Source organism: Lolium perenne, chromosome 1 (assembly GCF_019359855.2).
Source record: "Lolium perenne isolate Kyuss_39 chromosome 1, Kyuss_2.0, whole genome shotgun sequence".
NCBI classification, from domain to species: domain Eukaryota; kingdom Viridiplantae; phylum Streptophyta; class Magnoliopsida; order Poales; family Poaceae; genus Lolium; species Lolium perenne.
Window position 1 is genome coordinate 226,371,004 of NC_067244.2, and position 22,702 is coordinate 226,393,705.

The window sequence follows — 22,702 nt, forward strand, 5'->3', positions numbered from 1 at the left end:
CCTGGTGTGTGGGTCCCCCTTTGCCCCACTTCAGCATCTCTTCCTCCCACACTCTTCTCTCTCCCGAAAAAATCAGCACCAGCTTTCTCTCACTCGCGTTTTTGCTCAAGAGCTCAAGATTTTTCGATCTCTTTGCTCAGCCCAGATTTCTGTCTGAAATTTGGCACATTTGCTCTCCGGTATGTGACTCCTCCGATTATCCAAGTAGAATTTTGTTTGGTTGAGTATATCTTGAATATTTTGCTGTTGTAGGTAACATGTTTAGTGAGCTTGCATTCTTGTTCTAAGATGAATAAACTAGTTTTGATGCATGATTAGTTCTCGGGCAAGTTCCTATGGTATTTCCCCTCAATTATATGTCACCAAATCAAATTTTATATTGTTTGTTGAAAAATTTCAGAAAATGGAGTGGAATAGATATCAACTAAACCAACAAGAATTGGAGGTGCAACAAGTCATGAGAGTGAACCGCGAAGAGGGAGTATACCCCTCTTACTACCCGTGCACAGATTTCATGAGAAGTGCAGGAATATTGGAAGATGTTCAGAATCTAATTTCTCGTGCAGGGTTGAATGATTTTGTTGATGGAGAACCATGCCAATATGCAAAATTGACTATGTCTGTTGTGCAGGATTTTAAGTTCAATTGGTCGCAATCTAACCCCATGGTTCAGTATAAGATTTATAATAAAACTGTCAACTTGCCATTCAATGATTTTTGTACAGCAATTAGAGTACCGCAATGGGGATCATGCGAGAAGATAAGGGGATCGCCGCGAGAGCTCTTAAGCCTCTTCGAGATGATTTGTCATGGAAGGAGTTTCTCAGAGGATGGTGGTAAAATCACTAGCATTCAACTCCCAGCTATCCGCTACTTTGCTTATTTCATTACTAAATGCGTTCTTGCTAGAAAGAATGGTAGTAAACTATCTATCCAGGATTTAGCTTTTCTAGCTGCTGCACTGCAAGGTAGTAAGACTTATAATTTGGGGGCATTGATAGCTTATAGACTTGCTACTAACCGTGAGAAGGGCGGAATCTGTGGAGGTCTCATCGCCTCTCGTTTACTAGCTTTGCATGGTGTAGAACCTCACCATCTTGATATTCGACTTTCCGTAGAAAGACTTGACATAGTCTCCATGATTAAACATGAATTTGTTTCTGATTCATCTAACTGGAGTAACCTGTCTTACAAGATAACATTTTACAAGAAGTCTTGGAGAACAACTAAGAAAACTGAAAAACTAGTAAGATTGCCTGCGCCTGTTCTATTTAATCTTGATTCCAGGGAGGATTGGTCAGTCACAGAAGGTGCACGGAATGCACACATAGAGGGAGGAGGCCATCATGCAAGAGACAACATGGAGGAGGCCGAGGAACACCTCGACTCGTCATCCGATGTAGCAAGTTCTTCGCATCAACATTTTGGACATGTGGAGCCTCCGCGCTTTTCTTCTGCACAGGGACCCTACTATGACTACGCCATGCATGATCCACCGGCGAGGAACAGCGACCCTCGCTGGGGTTGAACTCCACTTAGGCCAAAAGCCTAAGCTTGGGGGGAGGTATACCGGCATCACTCATTCTTTGCATATTATGGTTGCTGGATACTTGTATATACTTGTTTAGTTTGTTTGAGTGGTTTTCTAATGAGAGGGAGCTGATATTTGGGGAAGTGCTGCCTGAAAACAGATTCTGGACTGTTACCGAAAAAATTCTCAAAAATAGCCAGAACGGTATTTTGCGAAGCCAATTTTTGTGCATGTTCCCCAGGTTTTTATCTAACTTTCATTAGTTGAACACTTTTCTATTTGAGCAGTGGAAGAATTTCTTAAAAATCGAGTACTGTACTGCTGTCAAGTTTGACGAATTTCTGCTGCTTTGTGTTTTTGTGACTTTTCTAGTTTGACATTTCTTGTTTTTGCTTTGTTTCTTTCCTAAAATCCAAAAAGACCAAAAATATTTCTGTTGTTTCTCTTCACCATTTGTTTGTTTTGGTTTCTTGCATTTATTTTGCTTTATTTGCTATCGTTGGTTTGCTATAAGAAAATCCAAAAAGATTTTGCTTTGTTTGCTTGTTTCCTTTTGTTCTTGTTTCCAATTCGAAAATACCAAAAATATTTGCTGTTCTTCTTTGCTTTGTAAAGTTCATTTTGAGTTCAATGGTCTTCGGTGGCTGGAGCGTGGTTTTCATTTCATATTATCCAAGCTACACAAGTGAAAGGCAATAATGACGATCTACGACAATTCGATTGTGGTGAGAGGCTGGTATGAACTCTATTTGTTTTCATTTTTGTACATATACTCATCCATGTGAGCATGCTTAGTTGGTTCATGTGAGGTATATGTCATTTAAGAAAGTCTAGTATTTCATGATCTCTCATGTTTAGCTCCAATTTATTAATATGAGTAGCATGTCATGGATGTTTGCTTGCATTGTTTTATTCATAAATAGGTATGACATTGTGGTATCCTCCTCTGAATAATTCATTTATATCGACTTGGAACATGCTCACGCATGCATATGACTGAACAAAAGTCAATTAAGCCTCTATGATTTACATTGCTTCAGAGTTCTTGTATCACTTTTATGCCTCCGTTAATTTATTTTGCCGCAAGCATGATTATGACAGTGACTGCTCTCTTGATTTGTCGCTCCCCAGTCTATTGCTAGCCTTCACTTGTACTGAGCGGGAACGCTGCTCGTGCCTCCAAACACCTGAAAACCAAGTTGTTCCAAAGTGTCCACCATAAATACCTATGCATGGCATTTCAAACCATTCCAAGTAAATTCCCATGCGCTACCTTTAAAACCTTCAAAATGCTTCTCAATTTGTGTTAATGTTTCATAGCTCATGAGGAAGTATGTGGTGTTTAACTTTCAACCTTGTCATTTACTCTTGACGGACTTTCATTATGGACTAGTGGCACATCCGCTTATCCAATAATTTTGCAAAAAGAGCTGGCAATGGGGTTCCCAGCCCAGATTAATCAAACTTCATTAATAATTCTCTTCACATGTTTTGCTCTGATTCATCAGTAAGCAACTTAATTTTGCAAATAGACACTCCTCCATGGTATGTGATTGATGGAAGGCACCCGAGGATTCGGTTAGCCATGGCTTGTGTAAGCAAAGGTTGGGGGGAGTGTCACTCATAATAAAACTAAAATACGTGTGTAAACAAAAGAGAAGAGGGATGATCTACCTTGCTGGTAGAGATAACGTCCTTCATGGGAGCCGCTCTTGAAAGTCCGGTTGGCGAGGTAGTTGGTGTACCCATTACCATTCGTTGACAACAACAAACACCTCTCAAAATAATTTTACTCCTGTTTTTAAAAAATGAAAGCTCTAGCGCATGTTAATCCCTGCTTCCCTCTGCGAAGGGTCAATCTTTTACTTTTATGTTGTGTCTCCATCCTTTCTTTGAGCACTATCTTGAGAGCACAACTGTCATTCTTAGTATAATATGCTTGTCCCAAAATATGATTGATTGCGGTATAACTTTGATGCTTTTATCTTTGACAATCACTATTTCTAGTCTTTCTATGAACTTCAGAGGTGCCTGGGCATTTATGTTTTGCTGATTAAATATGGGCAAGCGAGATACCACTTTATCATACTCTTTTATGAACATTGCAATCCTGCTTATAGACATGATTCATGATGCTTATTATTAATTGTTGGTACCTTTCCATGATTGACATAGCTATTAGATGATCTTATTTGCATGCATCTCATTATGAATTGCCTAAGTATTAGCCATATCATGAGAATATATACATCATATGAACAAATGTGTTCGTGAAAGTTCTTTTATCGCGTCAGTTGTTAACTGAATTGCTTGAGGACAAGCAATAAGCTAAGCTTGGGGGGAGTTGATACGTCCAAAACGTATCTACTTTCCCGAACACTTTTGCTTTTGTTTTGCCTCTAATTTGTGTATTTTGGATGCAACTAACACGGACTAACGCTGTTTTCAGCAGAACTGTTCTGGTGTCTCGTTTTTGTGCAGAAATCCAACTTTCAGGAAAATCCTCGGAATTTATGCGAAAGGTCCTATTTTTCCAGAAGACTCACGGAGCCAGAAGGGCAAGTCAGGTGGAGGCCCGAGGGCCCCACACCCTAGGGCGGCGCGGCCTAGGAGGGGGGCGCGCGGCCCTAGCGTGTGGCCCCCTGAGCCGGCCTCCGACGCCCTCCTCTGGACTACTTAAAGGGTTCGATCTAAAAATCGCGACCGAGAAGTCGAAGTCGCCAGAAACCCTCCAGAACGCCGCCACATCGCGAAACTCCATCTCGGGGGCCAGAAGTCTCCGTTCTGGCACTCCGCCGGGACGGGGAATTGGAGGAGATCATCGCCATCATCACCACCGACGCCTCTCCATCGACCTGCCATGTTTCCCCCATCCATGTGTGAGTAATTCCCCCGCTGTAGGCCGAAGGGGATGGTAGGGATTGGATGAGATTGGTCATGTAATAGCATAAGATTGTTAGGGCATAGTGCCCAGTGTCCGTAATTGGTACTTTGATGATATTGTTGCAACTTGTTATGCTTAATGCTTGTCACTAGGGCCCGAGTGCCATGATCTCAGATCTGAACATGTTATTGTTTCATCATGATATTCATTGTTTTATGATCTTACCTACAAGTTGTATACACATGTCGCTGTCCGGAACCAATGGTCCCGAAGTGACAGAAATCGGGACAACCGGAGGGATGGTAGTGATGTGAGGATCACATGTGTTCACGGAGTGTTAATGCTTTGCTCCGGTACTCTATTAAAAGGAGTACCTTAATATCCAGTAGATTCCCTTGAGGCTCGGCTGCCACCGGCTGGTAGGACAAAAGATGTTGTGCAAGTTTCTCATTGCGAGCACGTACGACTATATATGGAACACATGCCTATTGATTGCTTTGTACTTGGACACCGTTTTATTATTATCTGCAAATGCCCTGCTATGATTGTTACATGAGTTTCTCTCATCCATGCAACGTCCGTTATCCGTCCCCGTGCCTACAGTATTTTAATCCTGCTGTTTACTATAATCACTACTGCTGTCTCTGTTACTCTACTGCTGTTATTTCACTACTGCTACTGCTATAAAACTATTACTACTGATAAACTCTTGCGAGCAAGTCTGTTTCCAGGTGCAGCTGAATTGACAACTCCGTTGTTAAGGCTTTCAAGTATTCTTTGTCTCCCCTTGCGATCCCCTATACTTGTGGGTCATCAGTGCCCCACCTGCAGAAACTGAATCCGGTGAAGTAAAGAATGTTTACGAGACTCGGAAAACTCGGTACTCTCAAGTTTAGTGTGCCATCCTATGCAGTCTGGAAGCCGATCTTCAAAAACGTTTTGAGCACCACGATCCGTATGAGCTGGTCAATGAGCTGAAAGCTATCTTTGAAACTCATGCGGCCGTGGAATGCTATGAAGCAACGAAACACTTCTTCAGTTGCATGATGGAAGAGGGCAGCTCCGTTAGTGAGCACATGCTCACCAGCACCGGGCATGCGAAGAAAATCGGTGCCTTGGGGATAGTGATTCCTAACAAGCTGGGGATTAATCGTGTCCTCCAATCACTGCCACCTAGTTACAAGAACTTTGTGATGAACTACAATATGCAGAACATGAACAAGGAGTTACCTGAACTCTTCTCCATGCTAAAATCTGCTGAGATTGAGATACAGAAAGAGCACCAAGTGTTGATGGTCAACAAGACCACCAGTTTCAAGAAACAAGGAAAACCTATGAAGGGCAACTTCAAGAAGGGTGACAAGAAAGCTGCCGCGCCTCCTGAGAAGCCTAAGGATGGCCCTAAACCTGATACTGAGTGCTATTACTGCAATGGGAAGGGGCACTGGAAGCGTAATTGCCCCAAGTACTTGGCTGATCTGAAGAGCGGCCTTGTCAAGAAGAAGAAAGGTATATCTGATATACATGTTATAGATGTTTATCTTACTGGTTCTCGTACTAGTGCCTGGGTACTTGATACTGGTTCGGTTGCTCACATTTGTAACTCGAAACAGGAACTACGGAATAAACGAAGCCTATCGAGGGATGAAGTGACGATGCACGTTGGAAATGAATCCAAGGTCGATGTGATCGCTGTCGGCACGCTCCCTCTACATCTACCTCCGGGATTAGTTTTAAACCTCAATAATTGTTAATTGTTATTTAGTGCCTGCGTTGAGCATGAACAATATATTTGGATCTTGTTTAATGCAAGACGGTTATTCATTCAAGTCTGAGAATAATGGTTGTTCTATTTTTATGAATAATATCTTTTATGGTCAAGCGCCTGAGAAGAATGGTTTATTTCTATTAAATCTCGATAGTAGTGATACACATGTTCATAACATTGATGCTAAGCGAATTAAATTGAATGATAATTTTACTTATATGTGGCACTGTCGTCTTGGTCATATTGGAGTGAAACGCATGAAGAAACTCCATTCCGATGGACTACTTGAGTCACTTGACTTTGAGTCACTTGATAGATGAGAAGCATGTCTAATGGGAAAAATGACTAAGACTCCATTCTCTGGTATTATGGAGCGAGCTACAGACTTATTGGAAATCATACATACCGATGTGTGCGGACCAATGAGTGTAGCCTCGCGCGGTGGTTATCGTTATGTTCTAACCTTCACAGATGATCTGAGTAGATATGGGTATATCTATTTCATGCAACATAAATCTGAAACTTTTCAGAAGTTTAAGGAATTCCAAAGTGAAGTAGAAAATCAACGTAGCAAGAAGATCAAGTTTTTGCGTTCTGATCGCGGATGCGAATATCTGAGTTATGAGTTTGGCATGCATTTAAAGAAATGCGCAATACTTTCACAGTTGACACCGCCGGGAACACCACAACGAAAGGGTGTGTCCGAACGTCATAATCGAACTCTCTTAGATATGGTTCGTTCTATGATGTCTCTTACTGATTTGCCGTTATCATTTTGGGGTTATGCATTAGAGACAGCTGCATTCACTTTAAATAGGGCACCATCTAAATCCGTTGAAACGACATCGTATGAATTATGGTTTAATAAGAAACCTAAGCTGTCGTTCCTTAAAGTTTGGGGTTGCGAAGCCTATGTAAAAAAGTTAGAACCGGACAAGCTAGAACCCAAAGCGGAGAAATGCGTCTTCATAGGATACCCTAAGGAAACTATTGGGTATACTTTCTATCACAGATCCGAAGGCAAAATCTTTGTTGCTAAAAACGGAACCTTTCTTGAGAAAGAGTTTCTCACTAAAGAAGTGACTGGAAGAAAAGTAGAACTCGACGAGGTTACTGAACCTTCTCTCGTTGATCAGAGTAGCGCAGTACCGGAAGATGTTCATGTGCCGCCTACACTGGTGACAGAGGAAGCTAATGATAATGATCATGAAACTTCGAGCGAGATAGCTACTGAACCTCGCAGATCGACAAGGGAACGTACCACTCCTGACTGGTATGATCCTTGTCTAAATGTCATGATTGTGGACAACAATGATGAGGACCCTGCGACGTATGAAGAAGCGATGATGACCCAGATTCCAACAATTGGGAAGAAGCCATGAAATCCGAAATGGGATCCATGTATGATAACAAAGTGTGGACTTTGGTAGACTTACCTGATAGCCGCAAGGCTGTCGAGAATAAATGGATCTTCAAGAGAAAAACAGATGTTGATGGTAATGTTACTGTCTATAAAGCTCGACTTGTCGCAAAGGGTTTCCGACAAATTCAAGGTGTTGACTACGATGAGACTTTCTCACCTGTAGCGAAGCTAAAATCTGTTAGGATTTTGTTAGCAATAGCTGCATTTTTCGATTATGAGATTTGGCAGATGGATGTCAAAACGGCATTCCTTAATGGTGACATTGAGGAATAGTTGTATATGGTACAACCCAAAGGTTTTGTCGATCCTAAAAATGCTGACAAGGTATGCAAACTTCAGCGTTCTATTTATGGACTGAAGCAAGCATCCAGGAGTTGGAACCGACGTTTTGATAAGGTGATCAAAGACTTCGGGTTTATACAGTGCCATGGAGAGGCCTGTATTTACAAGAAAGTGAGTGGGAGCTCTGTAGCATTCCTGATATTATATGTAGATGACATATTATTGATTGGGAATGATATAGAACTATTAAGCAGTGTAAAAGGTTATTTGAATAAGTGTTTTTCAATGAAGGACCTTGGTGAAGCAGCATACATTTTAGGCATCAAGATTTATAGAGATAGATCAAGACGCCTATTAGGGCTTTCACAGAGTACATACCTGGACAAGATTCTAAAGAAGTTTAGAATGGATGAAAGTAAGAAAGGATTCTTACCTATGTTGCCGGGTAAGGTCTTGAGTGAGACTCAAGGTCCGGCTACAGCAGAAGAAAGAGAGAGGATGAATCAGATCCCCTATGCCTCGGCAGTAGGCTCTATCATGTATGCCATGCTGTGTACTAGACCGGATATAGCACATGCGGTTAGTTTGACTAGCAGATATCAAAGTGATCCAGGAATGGAACACTGGACAGCGGTCAAGAATATCCTGAAGTACTTGAAACGAACTAAGGATATGTTTCTTTGTTATGGAGGTGACCAAGAGCTCGTTGTAACCAGTTACACCGATGCAAGTTGGAACACTGATCCTGATGACTCTAAGTCTCAGTCTGGGTACGTGTTTATATTGAATGGCGCTGCAGTAAGCTGGTGCAGCTCGAAGCAGTGCACGGTGGCGAAGTCTTCAATAGAATCAGAATACATAGCGGCTTCAGAGGCTTCATCAGAAGTGGTATGGATGAAGAGGTTCATTGTTGAGCTTGGTGTGGTTCCTAGTGCATTGGACCCACTAGTCATCTATTGTGACAACATGGGTGCCATCGCCAATGCACAAGAACCAAGGTCACACAAGAAGCTGAAGCATATCAAGCTGCGTTTTCATTCGATTCGCGAGTACATCGAAGATGGAGAAGTAAAGATTTGCAAAGTACACACTGATCTGAATGTGGCAGATCCGTTGACTAAATCTCTCCCTAGGGCAAAGCATGACCAACACCAGAATGCCATGGGTGTTAGGTACCTTACAATGTAATCTAGATTATTGACTCTAGTGCAAGTGGGAGACTGTTGGAGATATGCCCAAGAGGCAATAATAAAGTGGTTATTATATATCTTTGTGTTTATGATAAATGTTTATATACCATGCTATAATTGTATTAACCGAAACATTGATACATGTGTGTTATGTAAACAACAAGGAGTCCCTAGTAAGCCTTTTGTATAACTAGCTTGTTGATTAATAGATGATCATAGTTCCATGATCATGAACATTGGATGTTATTAATAACAAGGTTATATCATTATGTGAATTATGTAATGGACACACCCAATTAAGCTTAGTATAAGATCACGTCATTAAGTTCATTTGCTATAAGCTTTCGATACATAGTTACCCAGTCCTTCGACCATGAGATCATGTAAATCACTTATACCGGAAGTGTACTTTGATTACATCAAACACCACTGCGTAAATGGGTGGTTATAAAGGTGGGATTAAGTATTCGGAAAGTATGAGTTGAGGCATTTGTATCAACAGTGGGATTTGTCCATCCGATGACGGATAGATATACTCTGGGCCCTCTCGGTGGAATGTCGTCTAATTAGCTTGCAAGCATATGAAAGGTTCATAAGAGACCACATACCACGGTACGAGTAAAGAGTACTTGTCATGAGACGAGGTTGAACGAGGTATAGATTTACCGATGATCAAACCTCGGACAAGTAAAATATCGCATGACAAAGGGAATCGGTATCGTATGTAAATGGTTCATTCGATCACTAAGTCATCGTTGAATATGTGGGGGTGATGTCTACGCCCCCTCCTTTTCCTGTAGACAGTGTTGGGCCTCCAAGAGCAGAGGTTTGTAGAACAGCAGCAAGTTTTCCCTTAAGTGGATCACCCAAGGTTTATCGAACTCAGGGAGGAAGAGGTCAAAGATATCCCTCTCATGCAACCCTGCAACCACAAAGCAAGAAGTCTCTTGTGTCCCCAACACACCTAATAGGTGCACTAGTTCGGCGAAGAGATAGTGAAATACAGGTGGTATAAATAAGTAGTAGCAACGGCACCAGAAAAGTGCTTTGTCCAGGACAGTAAACAAGCAGTAGTAACGCAGCAGTAGTAACGCAGTAAAACAGTAAACAAGCAGCAATAGCAGTATTTAGGAACAAGGCCTAGGGATCAGACTTTCACTAGTGGACACTCTCAACTTTGATCACATAACAGAATAGATAAATGCATACTCTACACTCTCTTGTTGGATGATGAACACATTGCGTAGGATTACACGAACCCTCAATGCCGGAGTTAACAAGCTCCACAATTCAATGTTCATATTTAAATAACCTTAGAGTGTAAGATAGATCAATTCGACTAAACCAAGTACTAACATAGCATGCACACTGTCACCTTCATGCTAAGAAAGGAGGAATAGATCACATCAATACTATCATAGCAATAGTTAACTTCATAATCTACAAGAGATCATAATCATAGCATATGCCAAGTACTAACACGGATGCACACACTGTCACCATTACACCGTGCAGGAGGAATAAAACTACTTTAATAACATCACTAGAGTAGCACATAGATAAATTGTGATACAAAACTCATATGAATCTCAATCATGTAAAGCAGCTCATGAGATTATTGTATTGAGGTACATGGGAGAGAGAGATGAACCACATAGCTACAGCGGAGCCCTCAGCCTCGGGGGTGGATTACTCCCTCCTCATCATGGAGGCAGCGATGGCGGTGAAGATGGCGGTGGAGACGGCGGTGGAGATGGCTCCGGGGGCAATTCCCCGTCCCGGCAGGGTGCCGGAACAGCGACTTCTGTCCTCCCGAATTGGAATTTCGCGATGGCGGCGGCTCTGGATGGTTTTCTCTGTTTCCGTCGAACCCGTCGATGTTTTTAGGTCAAGGACGAATATATAGGCGGAGAGGCGGCGCAAGGAGGCGGCTGGGGCCCCCACACCATAGGCTGGCGCGGCCAGGGGGCCACCCGCGCCGCCTTATGGTGTGGGCCCCCTGCTGCCCGCCTCCGACTCTCCTTCGGTGTTCCGGAAGCTTCCGGGAATTCTAAGACTTTCGGTGTTGATTTCGTCCGATTCCGAAAATATTTCCTTACTAGGATTTCTGAAACAAAAAACAGCAGAAAACGGCAACTGGCCTTTCGGCATCTCGTCAATAGGTTAGTTCCGGAAAACGCATAAATATGACATAAAATGTGAACAAAACATGTTGGTATTGTCATAAAACAAGCATGGAACATCAGAAATTATAGATACGTTGGAGACGTATCAGCATCCCCAAGCTTAGTTCCTACTCGTCCTCGAGTAGGTAAATGATAAAAGATAATTTCTGAGGTGACATGCTACCAACATAATCTTAATCATACTATTGTAAAGCATATGAGATGAATGCAGCGATTAGAAACAACGTAAATGCAATGAGTAAACAATTGAATCATATAGCAAAGACTTTTCATGAATAGTACTTCAAGACAAGCATCAATAAGTCTTGCATAAGAGTTAACTCATAAAGCAATAATTCATAGTAGAAGCATTGAAGCAACACAAAGGAAGATTAAGTTTCAGCGGTTGCTTTCAACTTGTAACATGTATATCTCATGGATATTGTCAACATAGAGTAATATAATAAGTGCAATATGCAAGTATGTAGGAATCAATGCACAGTTCACACAAGTGTTTGCTTCTTGAGGTGGAGAGAAATAGGTGAACTGACTCAACATTAAAAGTAAAAGAATGGTCCTTCAAAGAGGAAAGCATCGATTGCTATATTTGTGCTAGAGCTTTAGTTTTGGAAACAAGAAACAATTTTGTCAACGGTAGTAATAAAGCATATGTATTATGTAAATTATATCTTACAAGTTGCAAGCCTCATGCATAGTATACTAATAGTGCCCGCACCTTGTCCTAATTAGCTTGGACTACCGGATCGTCGCAATGCACATGTTTTAACCAAGTGTCACAATGGGGTACCTCTATGCCGCCTGTACAAAGGTCTAAGGAGAAAGCTCGCATTGGATTTCTCGCTATTGATTATTCTCAACTTAGACATCCATACCGGGACAACATAGACAACAGATAATGGACTCCTCTTTAATGCATAAGCATGTGGTAACAATTATTATTCTCATATGAGATTGAGGATATATGTCCAAAACTGAAACTTCCACCATGAATCATGGCTTTAGTTAGCGGCCCAATGTTCTTCTCTAACAATATGCATGCTCCAACCATTAAGGTGGTAGATCGCTCTTACTTCAGACAAGACGAACATGCATAGCAACTCACATGAAATTCAACAAAGAGTAGTTGATGGCGTCCCCAGGAACATGGTTATCGCACAACAAGCAACTTAACAAGAGATAAAGTGCATAAGTACATATTCAATACCACAATAGTTTTTAAGCTATTTGTCCCATGAGCTATATATTGCAAAGGTGAATGATGGAATTTTAAAGGTAGCACTCAAGCAATTTACTTTGGAATGGCGGAGAAATACCATGTAGTAGGTAGGTATGGTGGACACAAATGGCATAGTGGTTGGCTCAAGTATTTTGGATGCATGAGAGGTATTCCCTCTCGATACAAGGTTTAGGCTAGCAAGGCTTATTTGAAACAAACACAAGGATGAACTAGTACATCAAAACTTACATAAAAGACATATTACAAGCATTATAAGACTATACATCGTCTTCCTTGTTGTTCAAACACCTCACTAGAAAATATCTAGACTCTAGAGAAACCACTCATGCAATCCAAATTTTAACAAGCTCTATGTATTTCTTCACTAATAGGTGCAAAGTATATGATGCAAGAGCTTAAACAAGAGCACAACAATTGCCAAGTATCAAGTTATTCAAGACATCATACCAATTACTACATGTAGCATTTTCCGTTTCCAACCATATAACAATTAACGAAGCAGTTTCAACCTTCGCCATGAACATTAAAAGCTAAGAACACATGTGTTCATACGAACCAGCGGAGCGTGTCTCTCTCCCACACAAGTATTTATTCAAACAAAAACAAAAACAAGAAACATACAGACGCTCCAAGTAAAGTACATAAGATGTGACCGAATAAAAATATAGTTTCAAGAGAAGGAACCTGATAATTTGTCGATGAAGAAGGGGATGCCTTGGGCATCCCCAAGCTTAGATGCTTGAGTCTTCTTGAAATATGCAGGGATGAACCACCGGGGCATCCCCAAGCTTAGACTTTTCACTCTTCTTGATCGTAGTATATCATCCTCCTCTCTTGACCCTTGAAAACTTTCTCCACACCAAACTCGAAACAAACTCATTAGAGGGTTAGTGCATAATCAAAAACTTACATGTTCAGAGGTGACACAATCATTTTTAACACTTCTGGACATTGCTCAAAGCTACTGGAAGGTAATGGAACAAAGAAATCCACCCAACACAGCGAAAGAAGCAATGCGAAATAAAAGGCAGAATCTGTCAAAATAGAACAGTCCGTAAAGACGAATTTTTAATAAATACTTCCGTTGCTCAGATCAGAAAACTCAAAACTAATGAAAGTTGCGTACATATCTGAGGAACACGCACGTAAATTGGCATATTTTTCTGAGTTACCTACAGAGAAAACAGCCCAGATTCGTGACAGATAGAAATCTGTTTCTGCGCAGAAATCCAAATCTAGTATCAACCTTCGATTAGAGGCTTCACTTGGCACAACAAAACATAAAACTAAGATAAGGAGAGGTTGCTACAGTAGTAAACAACTTCCAAGACACAAATATAAAACAAAGTACTGTAGCAAAATAACACATGGGTTATCTCCCAAGAAGTTCTTTCTTTATAGCCATTAAGATGGGCTCAGCAGTTTTAATGATCCACTCGCAGGAAATAGTATTCGAAGCAAAAGAGAGCTTCAAGAGGCAAATTCAAAACAAATTTAAGTCTAACATGCTTCCTATGAAGAGGAATCTTGTACACAAATGAATTCATGAAGAACAAAGTGACAAGCGTAAGAGGATAAAACACGAGTAACTTCAAGATTCTCGACATAAAGAGGGGAAAATTAATATTATTAAGATGCATATAACCATATTTCCCTCTCTCATAATAACTTTCAGTAGCATCATTGATGAAATCCACAATATACCCATCACTTAAAACATTCTTATCATGGTTCATATGCATAGAAATATCATTAAATTTGGCATAAGAAAAGTTATTCTCATTAATAGTAATTGGAGCAAGATTATTATCAAGAATTTGAACATGGTAAACAAGTTGCATATTAAGGGAATTGTTTTTGGTAATCCAATCATGACTATGACAAGTTTCATAAGGATAGTTATAACCTATATCATAGCATTCTTTATAATAATCATCAAAGATCGGAGGCACAGTGTCATCATAAGAAATATAATAGTTATCTTTCACAGTCGGTTTATCTGTGTCCATTCCATCATTGTTATTAGAAGGAGATGTATCAAGAACATAATGACCAGTAGCAAAAGGATTTTCAAACACTTCTTCCCCAAGATTAGAGCTTTCTATATCATTATGGGAGGAAGCATGGATAGCACTGACACTATGGCAATTATTGTCATCATCATTTTCAAAATTAGTTTCCCAGAGATTTGCAATATCAAAAGTAGTGTGCTCATTCAAATCACGATTGCTAATGTATGTAGAGGGCATAGGAAGATCATCGTATTCAGATTCATTATCACAATAATCATTAGGAGCAACATACTTACGGTTACCTAGCGTTATCTCATTCACGCGGGGATACGCCGTTACCTCTTTCTTTTTATTCTCCTTCTTCTTCTTCTTCTTCTTCTTCGTTCCCTTCTTCTTCTTCTTCTCTTCCTTCTCCTCGTTCCCTTCTTTAGGAGGAAGAGGCTTGAAGGGTAGCTTGTCCGCATAACCTGATTTACTTTCAGAAACAATAGAAGAAACTTGGGAGGATCCCTCCTTTTCATTAATTAGTTGAAAACACACAGCGGTCCTATCATATTTTGGCAAGGTGTCATCTTCTAAAATATTTTGTATGTAAGTATTTGTATGGCTATTATCAATGCAATAAGAAAAACACCCATGCAGGACATCATCAATATCAAGATCACTCATATGTAACAAAGAGATTTTTCTCGACAGTTCTTCGCACCCCAAAAATAAAGTAAGTTCATCATGCTGATTAGGAGTAATTTCATCATCACAATACAAATTTGCAGCACTCATTGGGTTCAAATTATCATTAGAGGAGCATTGAAAATTAAAATGACCCACTTCATGGCAAACTTCACAAATAAAAGGATAGAGGGCACAAACTTTTTTACCAAGATCATCTAAAGCCCTAAACCACTTTCTAGTTTTTTCATTAATATGATGGATGCAATATTCATCTTTGACTTGATTAATTCCACAAGGTCTATGCATTCCACAAAAATTAACATGCTTATAGGAAATAGCATTCTTAGGAGTTTGAGCATGCTTATTGCAATAATTAACAACAATTTCATTCTTCATGCAAGCCTCTTTAAAAGGTTCATGATACTTATCAAAATTCTTTTTAGGCAATTCAAAATGAGAAGCAAAGGCTTTATAAAGATTTACAGCAACTTGAGAGTCAAGACCATAAGTAGCACTCATATTTCGAAATTTATCGGTATCCATAAAAGCTTCAATGCATTCATAATCATAATTTATACCTGACTCTTTACCTTTGTCGTTCTCCCATCCTTCAGCGTTCTCCTCAATCCGATCAAGAAGATCCCACCTAGCTTCAACCTCCATGCTTGTGAAAGATCCCTCCGAACACGCGTCCAGATAGTCCTTGTGTTGTCCTGAAAGCCTCGCATAAAAATTGTTAACAATAACATTACGGGGGAGCTCATGAATGGGACATTTGAGCATTAGTGACTTCAGTCTCCCCCACGCTTGAGAAATACTCTCTCCATCACGAGGATAAAAGTTATAAATATAATTCCTATCAATATGCACTTCATGAGGAGGATAAAATTTAGAATAAAAGAGAGATGCAATTTCCTCCCAACCAAGAAAATGTCTATTCTCCAACAATTTATACCAATGCGCCGCTTTACCAGACAGCGAAACAGAGAATAGCTTCTTCCTCACTTCATCCATAGAGATACCTGCACACTTGAATAACCCGCATAATTCATGCAAAAACAGTAAATGATCTCTAGGATGGACAGTTCCATCCCCTTTATAGTGGTTGTCCATAACACGTTCAATAATTTTCATAGGTATTTTATACGGAATACTTTCAGCAGGTGGATTTAAAATATCAGAAGCATCATTAAAGTTATCGCATATGGGAGATAAAGCATTATCAGAGCAAAATATTTCTTCCAAAGCTGAGGAGCAAAAAAGATTATTTTTATATAAACTAGCTTCCCCAAGCTTAGACTTATCCATAGTATTAGCAGTAATTGCATTCATACTAATAACATCGCTACTAGCATGCAAATAAGGTTCCATAGGTTTTTTAATTTTTGCATCAAACAATTCTAAATCAGGAAAAAGATTAAAAAGCTCACCAATTTTTTTGTTGTTTTCCATTATGCCTAACTAGTGAAAATAAAAACAAGAAACAAAAAGATGCAATTGCAGAATCTAAAGGAAATAGCTTCGAGTACTTACAATGCGCCGGAAAATAGCTTAGTAGCTGAGATCCGGAGTGTGAGTACCTTTTACCTTTCCTCCCCGGCAACGGCGCCAAAAAATAGCTTGATGTCTACGCCCCCTCCTTTTCATGTAGACAGTGTTGGGCCTCCAAGAGCAGAGGTTTGTAGAACAGCAGCAAGTTTTCCCTTAAGTGGATCACCCAAGGTTTATCGAACTCAGGGAGGAAGAGGTCAAAGATATCCCTCTCATGCAACCCTGCAACCACAAAGCAAGAAGTCTCTTGTATCCCCAACACACCTAATAGGTGCACTAGTTCGGCGAAGAGATAGTGAAATACAGGTGGTATAAATAAGTAGTAGCAACGGCACCAGAAAAGTGCTTTGCCCAGGACAGTAAACAAGCAGTAGTAACGCAGCAGTAGTAACGCAGTAAAACAGTAAACAAGCAGCAATAGCAGTATTTAGGAACAAGGCCTAGGGATCAGACTTTCACTAGTGGACACTCTCAACTTTGATCACATAACAGAATAGATAAATGCATACTCTACACTCTCTTGTTGGATGATGAACACATTGCGTAGGATTACACGAACCCTCAATGCCGGAGTTAACAAGCTCCACAATTCAATGTTCATATTTAAATAACCTTAGAGTGTAAGATAGATCAATTCGACTAAACCAAGTACTAACATAGCATGCACACTGTCACCTTCATGCTAAGAAAGGAGGAATAGATCACATCAATACTATCATAGCAATAGTTAACTTCATAATCTACAAGAGATCATAATCATAGCATATGCCAAGTACTAACACGGATGCACACACTGTCACCATTACACCGTGCAGGAGGAATAAAACTACTTTAATAACATCACTAGAGTAGCACATAGATAAATTGTGATACAAAACTCATATGAATCTCAATCATGTAAAGCAGCTCATGAGATTATTGTATTGAGGTACATGGGAGAGAGATGAACCACATAGCTACAGCGGAGCCCTCAGCCTCGGGGGTGGATTACTCCCTCCTCATCATGGAGGCAGCGATGGCGGTGAAGATGGCGGTGGAGACGGCGGTGGAGATGGCTCCGGGGGCAATTCCCCGTCCCGGCAGGGTGCCGGAACAGCGACTTCTGTCCTCCCGAATTGGAATTTCGCGATGGCGGCGGCTCTGGATGGTTTTCTCTGTTTCCGTCGAACCCGTCGATGTTTTTAGGTCAAGGACGAATATATAGGCGGAGAGGCGGCGCAAGGAGGCGGCTGGGGCCCCCACACCATAGGCTGGCGCGGCCAGGGGGCCACCCGCGCCGCCTTATGGTGTGGGCCCCCTGCTGCCCGCCTCCGACTCTCCTTCGGTGTTCCGGAAGCTTCCGGGAATTCTAAGACTTTCGGTGTTGATTTCGTCCGATTCCGAAAATATTTCCTTACTAGGATTTCTGAAACAAAAAACAGCAGAAAACAGCAACTGGCCTTTCGGCATCTCGTTAATAGGTTAGTTCCGGAAAACGCATAAATATGACATAAAATGTGAACAAAACATGTTGGTATTGTCATAAAACAAGCATGGAACATCAGAAATTATAGATACGTTGGAGACGTATCAGGGGGCCATTATGGATCTCCAGATCCCGCTATTGGTTATTGGTCGGAGAGAAGTCTCAACCATGTCTGCATAGTTCGCGAACCGTAGGGTGACACACTTAAGGTTTGATGTCGTTTGAGTAGATATGTAATATGGAATGGAGTTCGAAGTTTTGTTCGGAGTCTCGAATGGGATCCAGGACATCCTGAGGAGTTTCAGAATGGTCCGGAGAATAAGATTCATATATAGGAAGTTATTTTACAAGTTTGAAAATGATCCGGTGCATTTATGGAAGGTTCTAGAAGGTTCTAGAAAAGTCCGGAAGAAATCACTATGGAAGGTGGAGTCCCGGAGGGACTCCACTAGCATGGCCGGCCAACCCTAAGGGGGAGGAGTCCCAGGTGGACTCCACCTAAGGTGGCCGGCCACCCCACCTCAAGGAAAGGTGGGAATCCCACCTTGAGTAGGACTCCCCCCTTGAGTAGGTTTCCCACCTATGGCAAGTTTTGTTGTTGGGGTCTTATTCGAAGACTTGGACTACAACTCTTGGGGGCTTCCACCTATATAATGAGGAGCCAAGGGGAGGGGCCGGCCACCCCAAGCCATCTAGGCCGCAGCCCCCAACTGGTCGGTGCCCTACACCCCCTGTAGGATAACGTTGCATAGAAAACAAAAAATTTCCTACTGCGAACACGCAATCCAAGCCAAGATGCAATCTAGAAGACGGTAGCAACGAGGAGATTATCGAGTCTCACCCTTGAAGAGATTCCAAAGCCTACAAGATGAGGCTCTTGTTGCTGCGGTAGACGTTCACTTGCCGCTTGCAAAAGCGCGTAGAAGATCTTGATCACGGCGCCACGAACGGGCAGCACCTCCGTACTCGGTCACACGTTCGGTTGTTGATGAAGACGAAGTCCACCTCCCGTTCCAGCGGGCAGCGGAAGTAGTAGCTCCTCTTGAATCCGACAGCACGACGGCATGGTGTCGGTGGTGGTGGAGAAATCCGGCGGAGCTTCGCTAAGCGTGCGGGATGTGGTGGAGGAGAGAGAGCCGCTAGGGTTTGGGAGAGGGGGGCGCCGGCCTCAAGGGGTGCGGCCACCTTGGTGGTGTTTGGGTGGCCGGCCCCCTCCCCTTGGCCCCTCATTATATAGGTGGAAGCCCCAAGTGTTGGACTACAAGTCTCCGAATAAGACCCGAACCCAAAACCTTCCATGTGATAGGGAAACCTACCCAAGGTGGGAATCCCACTTGGGGTGGGATTCCCCCCTTCCATGTGGGGGGGTGGCCGGCCCCCATAGGGGGAGTCCACTTGGGACTCCTCCCCCTCTAGGGTTGGCCGGCCATGGAGGTGGAGTCCCTCCCGGACTCCGCCTTCCATAGTGGTTTCTTCCGGACTTTTCTAGAATCTTCTAGAACCTTCCATAGAACCTTCCGGATCATTTTAAATCACATAAAATGACTTCCTATATATGAATCTTATTATCCAGACCATTTCGGGACTCCTCGTGATGTCCGGGATCTCATCCGGGACTCCGAACAAATATTCGAACTGCATTCCATATTCAAGTTCTACCATTTCAACATCCAACTTTAAGTGTGTCACCCTACGGTTCACGAACTATGCGGACATGGTTGAGTACTCACTCCGACCAATAACCAATAGCGGGATCTGGAGATCCATAATGGCTCCCACATATTCAACGATGACTTTAGTGATCGAATGAACCATTCACATACGATACCAATTCCCTTTGTCACGCGATATTTTACTTGTCCGAGGTTTGATCATCGGTATCACTCTATACCTTGTTCAACCTCGTCTCCTGACAAGTACTCTTTACTCGTACCGTGGTATGTGGTCTCTTATGAACTTATTCATATGCTTGCAAGACATTAGACGACATTCCACCGAGAGGGCCCAGAGTATATCTATCCGTCATCGGGATGGACAAATCCCACTGTTGATCCATATGCCTCAACTCATACTTTCCGGATACTTAATCCCACCTTTATAACCACCCATTTACGCAGTGGCGTTTGGTGTAATCAAAGTACCTTTCCGGTATAAGTGATTTACATGATCTCATGGTCATAAGGACTAGGTAACTATGTATCGAAAGCTTATAGCAAATAACTTAATGACGTGATCTTATGCTACGCTTAATTGGGTGTGTCCATTACATCATTCATACAATGATATAACCTTGTTATTAATAACATCCAATGTTCATGATTATGAAACTAATCATCCATTAATCAACAAGCTAGTTAAGAGGCATACTAGGGACTCTTTGTTGTTTACATATCACACATGTACTAATGTTTCGGTTAATACAATTATAGCATGGTATATAAACATTTATCATAAACATAAAGATATATAATAATAACCACTTTATTATTGCCTCTAGGGCATATCTCCTTCGATCTCCCACTTGCACTAGAGTCAATAATCTAGATTACATTGTAATATACCTAACACCCATGGCATTACGGTGTTGGTCATGCTTTGCCCTAGGGAGAGCTTTAGTCAACGGATCTGCTACATTCAGATCAGTGTGTACTTTGCAAATCTTTACTTCTCCATCTTCGATGTACTCGCGAATCGAGTGGTAACGCAGCTTGATATGCTTCAGCCTCTTGTGTGACCTTGGTTCTTGTGCATTGGCGATGGCACCCATGTTATCACAGTAGATGATTAATGGGTCCAATGCACTAGGAACCACACCGAGCTCTACAATGAACCTCTTCATCCATACCGCTTCGATGAAGCCTCCGAAGCCGCTATGTACTCGATTAGTTGAAGACTTCGCCACCGTGCAATCGCTTCGAGCTTGCCCAGCCATCGTAGCACCATTCAATATAAACACATACCCAGACTGTGACTTAGAGTCATCAGGATCAGTGTTCCAACTTGCATCGGTGTAACCACTTACAACGAGCTCTTGGTCACCTCCATAACAAAGAAACATATCCTTAGTTCTTTTCAAGTACTTCAGGATATTCTTGACCGCTGTCCAGTGTTCCATTCCTGGATCACTTTGATATCTGCTAGTCAAACTAACAGCATGTGCTATATCCGGTCTAGTACATAGCATGGCATACATGATAGATCCCATCGCGAGGCATAGGGGATATTACTCATCCTTTCTCTTTCTTCTGCCGTAGCCGGTCCTTGAGTCTTACTCAAGACCTTGCCTGGTAACATAGGTAAGAACCCTTTCTTGCTTTCGTCCATTCTAAACTTCTTTAGATTCTTGTCCAGGTATGTACTCTGTGATAGCCCTATTAGGCGTCTTGATCTATCTCTATAAATCTTGATGCCTAATATATACGATGCTTCACCAAGGTCTTTCATTGAAAAACTATTATTCAAATAACCTTTTACACTGCTTAATAGTTCTATATCATTCCCGATCAATAATATGTCATCTACATATAATATCAGGAATGCTACAGAGCTCCCACTCACTTTCTTGTAAATACAGGCCTCTCCATGACACTGTATAAACCCGAAGTCTTTGATCACCTTATCAAAGCGTCGGTTCCAACTTCTTGATGCTTGCTTCAGTCCATAGATTGAACACTGAAGTTTGCATACTTTGTCAGCATTTTTAGGATCGACAAAACCTTTGGGTTGTACCATATACAACTCTTCCTCAATATCTCCATTAAGGAACGCCGTTTTGACATCCATCTGCCAAATCTCATAATCAAAAAATGCAGCTATTGCTAACAAAATCCTCACAGATTTTAGCTTCGCTACAGGTGAGAAAGTCTCATCGTAGTCAACTCCTTGAATTTGTCGGAAACCCTTTGCGACAAGTCGAGCTTTATAGACAGTAATATTACCATCAGCATCTGTTTTTCTCTTGAAGATCCATTTATTTTCGACAGCCTTTCGGCTATCAGGTAAGTCTACCAAAGTTCATACTTTGTTATCATACATGGATCCCATTTTGGATTTCATGGCTTCTTGCCATTTGTTGGAATCTGGGCTCATCATCGCTTCTTCATACGTCGCAGGATCCTCATCATTGTTATCTACAGTCATGACATTTAGACAAGGATCATACCAATCAGGAGTGGCACGTTCCCTTGTCGATCTGCGAGGTTCAGTAGTTTCCTCGTTCGAAGTTTCATGATCATTATCATTAGCTTCCTCTGTTGCCGGTGTAGGCGGTACAGGTACAACTTCCGGTACTGCGCTACTCTGATCAACGAGTATAGATTCATCAATCTCATCGAGTTCTACTTTTCTTCCAGTTACTTCTTTAGTGAGAAATTCTTTCTCGAGAAAGGTTCCATTCTTAGCAACAAAGATTTTGCCTTCGGATTTGTGATAGAAAGTGTACCCTATAGTTTCCTTAGGGTATCCTATGAAGACGCATTTCTCCGCTTTGGGTTCTAGCTTG